This window comes from Gorilla gorilla, chromosome 12 (genome assembly GCF_029281585.2).
Source record: "Gorilla gorilla gorilla isolate KB3781 chromosome 12, NHGRI_mGorGor1-v2.1_pri, whole genome shotgun sequence".
Classification (NCBI taxonomy): Eukaryota; Metazoa; Chordata; class Mammalia; order Primates; family Hominidae; genus Gorilla; species Gorilla gorilla.
Genome location: NC_073236.2, coordinates 122,039,512 through 122,045,920, shown reverse-complemented (window position 1 = coordinate 122,045,920; position 6,409 = coordinate 122,039,512).

Genomic DNA, 6,409 nt, shown 5'->3' with positions numbered 1-6,409 from the left:
GCAACTGCTAGAAAGACTGTCAGTTCTGGCTGCCCCAGACATTAACTCTGTAGTTTTTGAGAGTGTGGAAAATCTGAAGTGTCCCTGGGACAGGGCTGGGGCAACATGAAGGATGTTCATGGGGCTTGGGGGCGTGGCTATTTACCAGCCAATGCAGAAGCATTTCAATATTCTCATATCAGCTCTGTTCGTATTCTAACCAGCAATCCTGCACTGTGTATATATCCCCCTCACATTCTCCCCATGTGCATAAAGTGGCACATGCAAGGATGTTCATCCCAGTGTTGTTTGTGTTGGGGGGCATTTGGGGTAGTTTGGGCATCTGTTCCTGGGGAGTGTTGGGCAGCATGTGGATAACATGGTAATAATGAGGAACAGGCCAGATGCACCCAGAGCAAGAGTGATGGAGCTAAAAACACCCCACCGTGTGGAGTGGAACACAAGAAAAGATTGAGATAAAGGACAAATTACCATTTACATAAATTAAAACAGTATGCATTCAAAACAGTCATATACATTTTATAGGGACACATGGAAAAAGAGACTATTAATAAGCATGTTAGAATGGCTGCCTATATGGCTGGGCGTGGTGGCTCACACCTGTAATCCCAGCACTTTGGGAGGCCAAGGCAGGTGGATCACTCATGGTCAGGAGTTTGAGAACAGCCTGGGCAACATGGTGAAACCCCATCTCTACTAAAAATACAAAAAATTAGCCAGGTGTGGTGGTGGGCGGCTGTAATCCCAGTTAATTGGGAGGCTGAGGTATGAGAATTGCTTGAACCTGGGAGGTCGACGTTGGAGCGAGCCGAAATTGGACCACTGCACTCCAGTCTGGACGACAGAGCAAGACTCCGTCTACGGAAAAAAAAAAATGAATAGCTGCCTATGGATAGTGGGTTGGCCATGCAAGTGTGGAAGAGGGAATAAGCAAAACGAACAAACAAACCAACCAGGAGAGAGGCCTTGTACGTGCTAATGATGACAATATGCCGTAACTGAAAAGTATGGTCAAGTTAACCCTCTGCATCCAAGGGAAATAAAAGAAGGAAAGAAAGATGAATAAGTCAGTGCAGCTGACCAACACTCCTCAATATTTCCAGCTGTTCATAAAGAGGAAGAGTGAGGCGCATTCAAGATGAAATGACCTGTGAGTTACTGCTTACAGAGAGTGGGGCGTTCATTGCCCACTGTGCTCATCCAGAAAGACTTTTTGAACCCTTCTCACCACTATATTTTGAAATGGAAGAATTTCCTTCTCATTATTGTGAAAAGAAATGGTGATTTTTTTTTCAAAAGAAATTTTAATGGAAAATGAAACAAGACAAAATATGTAGAACAGAAAGACATTCAGAAAAATAGTATCTAAACACACATTTTCTTTTTTTAAACCCTAAGAATGAGTATTCTAGTCCCCAGGCTCCTGGCTGAGCCTGTGCCTGGATGCCTGGCCTTGGGCTCCCTTCCTTGCCCCAGGTGGGCCTCAGGCCCTGACCTTGTCTCCCACCTCCACTTGAGGAGCACGTTCAGGGTGGTTACAGCTGACTCCGGGCCGCTTTTCTTTCAGAGGATAGGGGGCAACTTCCTCACAGATGCAGCCTACTGATGCCACGTGTGGCCCTCTTGTGTATGATATTTAGTTTAACACAGGCTTTCTGGAACACACGGGAGAACCCGGGTGCCTGTGTTGTGGGGTGATGGGTTTCCACTTGAGCACTTAGAGAACCCTTTGTCTCACGATGATGGACACTCCTATTTCCTTCCCTTCCCCAACCCTGGGTCACACTAGACCTGTCATTCCTCTTTATATCACTAAGAGCCGGGTAGTGAGTTTGCCAGTTATTTCCCACAGGGCTGAAGGAAGGCTCTGTCCTAGCAGCCTTGATTCTGGTAACATAGGGTCTTTTCTTTTCTTTTCTTTTCTTTTCTTTTCTTTTCTTTTCTTTTCTTTTCTTTTCTTTTCTTTTCTTTCCTTCCTTCCTTCCTTCCTTCCTTCCTTCCTTCCTTCCTTCCTTCCTTCCTTCCTCCCTCTCTCCCTCCCTCCCTCTCTTGCCCACTCCTCTCTTTCTGTCTCTCTCTCCCTTCCTCCCTCCCTCCTTCCTTTCCTTCCTCCTTTCTTCCTTTCTTCCCATTCTTCATGGGATTCCTTAAACATTTTATTTGAATCTCATTTATAAATATTTTAACTTTTAAGAACTAATGAAAACCATCATGAAGACTCAAGAGTGCTATGCTAAAACTTTAACACACTGAAACTCATCAACAGGTTGAATACTTCTGACACAATCCCCCAGTTTGCTCATGCTTTAGAATAAAACTTCAGCTGTGCCTAGCACTTATCAGAACCTCCTCTGGCTTAGAGTTGGGAGCTCTCAGTGGCCTGCACACAGGAGGTGGGAGGGAGTGAAGTGACTGCCATTGTCACCTCACCAGACACACAGACTAGGACCTGGTACCTGGGCCAGAAGGTGTGGGCTACTCTCACCTTCAACATAGGATATTTTCATAATACAAGGGACTGGGGAACATGAAGAAGAGGGATCTTCAGATGCCAGCACCCAGGTGTGAGGGCGACATCCGAATCCCCACTTTTCAGCAGGCAGAAACTCTACCCTTGAAAATGGATGTGAGTGACAGAAACTACAAATAACAACAGCTGAAATGAGATGCTAGTTTCTTTCTTTCATATAAATGAGGGCAGTCCAGTGCTGTTAAGAGGACCTAGGCCCCTTCTAGCTACTCATCTGACCATCCTTATCATGTGGCTTGTACCTGTGGGTTCAAATGTCTATCCAGATCCAGTGATCTTCTCTGTGCTCCAGAGAGCATGAAGGCAAAAGAGGGAAGGGGAAGGGCACTCCCCTCTTCCTGTGAGGACACTGCCCAGAAGCTGAATGTGCCACTTCCACTGCCGTCCCATAGGAAATAAGTCAGGTACATGCTGTCCTCTCACTGCTAGGATGTGTAGATTTTATCCTAGGCAGCAATATCGCTAGGAGGATGGCCAACTGTCCTGGTTTGCCCTGGAATGAAGTGGTTCCTGAAATGCTGGACTTTGACTTTTAAAACTGGGGCAGTTTCAGACAAACTGGGAAGAGCTGGTCACTCTAGTACCCAGTAATACTTGGAGATATTATTACTGAGAAAGCAGAAATGATCATGAGGGTATGCCCAGGATTCTTTGTCATGGGGATACTCTTCATTTGTCTAGTTGGAAATGAAGGCTGTGCCTTAAGTTCCACCCCACAAATGAAGGGCTACTAAAGAGGTGCAAAATGCCCCCAGAGGAACAACCATGAGGATGACATATCTGGTCTTTGCTCCCTCTCGGTTTGCTTTCCTGTACCTTCCCCTGTTGTCTTCGTTCATCCATCCATCCAGTTATCTATGCAGGCATCCAATCATCTCCCTTTTCATTCATTTTTTTTTTTTTTGAGATAGAGTGTTACTCTGTCACTCAGGCTGGAGTGCAGTGGTACAATCTTGGCTCACTGCAACCTCCGCCTCCAAGGTTCAAGCGATTCTCAGGCCTCAGGCTCCCGAGTAGCTGGGACTATAGGCACCCGCCACCATGCCTGGCTAATTTTTGTATTTTTAAAAAGATGGGGTTTCACCATGTTGGCCAGGCTAGTCTCGAACTCCTGACCTCAAGTGATCCACCCAACTTGGCCTCCCAAAGTGCTGGGATTACAGGCATGAACCAGCATGCCTGGCCACTTTTCATTCTTAAAGTATTTGTTAAGCACCTATAATGTGCTCTTAAGATATTGAGATGAACAACACCACTTAGTTCCTGCCCTCAAGGAACTCACAGTTTAATCCATCCATATAGACAATGAATGATAGTACAGGAGTCTAACTGTAATTGGAGCTTCGTACAAAGTATAATGGGACCCAGTAGAGCAAGCAACTAAATTTGCTTTGCGAGTCAGAGAAAGCCTCAGAGAATGGGTGACGTATAAGGGATCCTGGAGATTAAGCAGGCATTTTCCAGGTGGAGAAGGAAACACTATAGGAACGAGGCACCAGAGAGGCAAGACTCAGATGGCATGCAGTGAGCATAGAGGAGAGATGGGCCACTTTTGTCGGGCTGGAATGTGAGGAAAGTGCCGAGGAGAGGGGAGGGGAGGTGGTGGGGAATGAGTAAGGCAGAGAGAAAGGTGTGAAGAGCTTGAAATGTGGTAAAAAATCAAGTTGTGACCAGAGTATGAGCAATCTGGAAGGCCATCCCTGGAAATATTTTCGTGGGCTAACTTCTCAGACAGAGCCTTTCCTATACTAGAGTGTTATGAGGACCTGCCAGTGTGATGGAGTAAACACCTTCCTTTCCGTGCCTAGGGTCAGGCACAGGTGTTCTGTGGCACTCACCTTGGGCAATACTCAAGGGCCTTCAGAGGGTGATTCTGAGTACCTGAGGACAGCATTCCTTTGTGCCTGGAGACATAGCCTGTCACAGAGTTTTTTCTTTCTTTAATAATTTATAAAGTGTCTCCTTTTATCTATAGAAACATAAAGCTTTTAGAGCTGGCAAGGGCCTTAAAGATGATATAGTCCCAACCCAAATGGAGGGCCCAAGAGGAAATATCACTGAGGTAATCAGGGACAGAGCTGAATCAGAATTCAAGTCTTTGTACTTGAAGATCATAAAGATTTAAGGAATTTTTCTTTTTCTTTTCTTTTTCTTTTTTTTTTAGACAGGGTCTTGCTCTGTCACCCAGGCTGGAGGGCAATGGCACCATCTCTGCTCACTGCAACCTCCACAACCCAGGTTCAAATAATCCTCCTGCCTCAGCCTCCCAACTAGCTGGGACTACAGGCATGCACCACCATGCCTGGATAATTTTTGTATTTGTTATAGAGGCAGGGTTTTGCCATATTGCCAAGGCTGGTCTTGAACTCCTGGACTCAAGCAATCTACCTGCCTTGGCCTTCCAAAGTGCTAGGATTACAGATGTGAGCCACTGCACCCGGCCTTAAGAAACTTTTGATATAAAAATAATACCATAGGGCAGTTAGAGTAAGCATACAATAATTTTGTGAAAAGAGCATGATCATTGTAGCAATAATCTGAAATAAAAACATTCTAGCTGATTGAGAACTAAATTTAATTTAATGTAAATTTAGTTCTGAGCTTCCTGGCAGCCAAGCAAAGACAGCAATATGATAGTTTACATGTTTTATTTTTACCTGGCAAAAGGTAGCATAGAAATAAGGGATTTAGGTTTTGACTAGGAGCAGATGAAACTGGGCAGCCTTCAGTAATTCACTTCACAAACATGCAGATCCAACAGAAGGTCCTGGAAATTCAGTCTTCAAGGAGCTTATTGTCTAGTGGAAGACAAACAGTTAAAATCCCATATGGTAGATTCTATGAAAGTGGGAGGCAAAGGGTGCTGAGGGAGTATGGAGAGGAGACACACAACACACAACCCAGGATGAGAGAGGCGGCTTCCCAGAGGGTCATGATTATGATGTGATTATCCACTGAATCTCATCCTAAGGGAGAAGGGGTCTGTTGGGCAAAGCAAAGCTTGGTGATGGGGAACTGTGTTCTTAGCTGAGGAGGCACTGCTGTGCGTTCAGAGAGTCAAGAAAAAGCATGGTGGGTCTGGGGAGTTGCAAGTGTTTATGTGCTCAGACTAACTGGAGTGATATTCAGGCAGCTGGGTAGAAAGTGGCAAGTGAGAGGCACACACCAAATAAACGCTGCTCATTATGACTAGACCCCTCACTCCCAACCTTCCTGCCAGAGATGAGCACATCTTCATTTTCACCTGCAGACCTGTTCCAATTTAAGAAGCTAATGAGCACTTCCCTTTCCTTCAGGACTAAGGCAAGTACTAATCTAGCTGATTTCTGTCATTTGAACTTTAGTGAGAATAAAAAGTCGGGGACAGGTTTGGCTGTGGGGAGGGAAGGGAAGACATGGATGTGTGATAGGTGGGTAAGTGAGGGAGACCTCCAAACGAGGCCTGGAAGACAGACTGAAATGCATCCCACATTGGTGGCATGTGTCTCCATCCACTCCAGGAGTCCTCTGAAACCACAGAGGAGTGAGCATTATTGTCAACGATGATTAAATGATTGACCCCTCACAGATTAAATGCATGGTTTATCTAGATGCTTCTCTATAGGCACAGTTAATTAAGAGGGAACGGGATGTCATATCAGCAGGCATAATGACTGGGCAGGAGGTGGGTGTGTGGGGAAAAGGAGGCAGTTAGTTCACAGCATGCCCCCGGTAATGGAGACTGGGGTTGGGGAAGGGGCTACATACCGTGTGTGTGAATTTACCACTTTGCCTAGCTCAACCTTGGTCAACATTCAAGAGTAAACTTTTGGGGAGCAGACCTGCCTCAGGGGTCATCCGATGTGGTCCTTTTCATTATTTCATTGGCTTCACATGATT